Genomic DNA, 358 nt, shown 5'->3' with positions numbered 1-358 from the left:
CAATTTTGTGGAAGAAATAGTATGGTGGAGTAGCCCTTTAAATACATTTAAAAAAAATGTCAGCCTCTGCGTTTCTTAAAGGGGCTCTCGGCCCAAATGTATATCCATACAAAGTTCTGGTTAATACTCGAGGTAGGGTAGCTGTGCTGGCTCTTACTCCTCTGAAGGCCAAGTTAACCCCTTCACTGCCCTATAGCTGCTTCTCCCACAATGCACGGCAGCCGTCAGCACACGGCAGGTTTGTATGAAGCTGCAGAAATGAGCGTCGTGTCTCCTACAAGGATTATCCTGAGGAACTGGAGGAGTAATCCGGCATCTTCAGAGGAAGTGATTAAGGGCCCTGCTCCCTCCTGATAAT

This window comes from Hyla sarda, unplaced genomic scaffold, assembly GCF_029499605.1.
Source record: "Hyla sarda isolate aHylSar1 unplaced genomic scaffold, aHylSar1.hap1 scaffold_259, whole genome shotgun sequence".
Lineage (NCBI taxonomy): Eukaryota > Metazoa > Chordata > Amphibia > Anura > Hylidae > Hyla > Hyla sarda.
Note: the sequence above shows the minus strand (reverse complement) of the source record.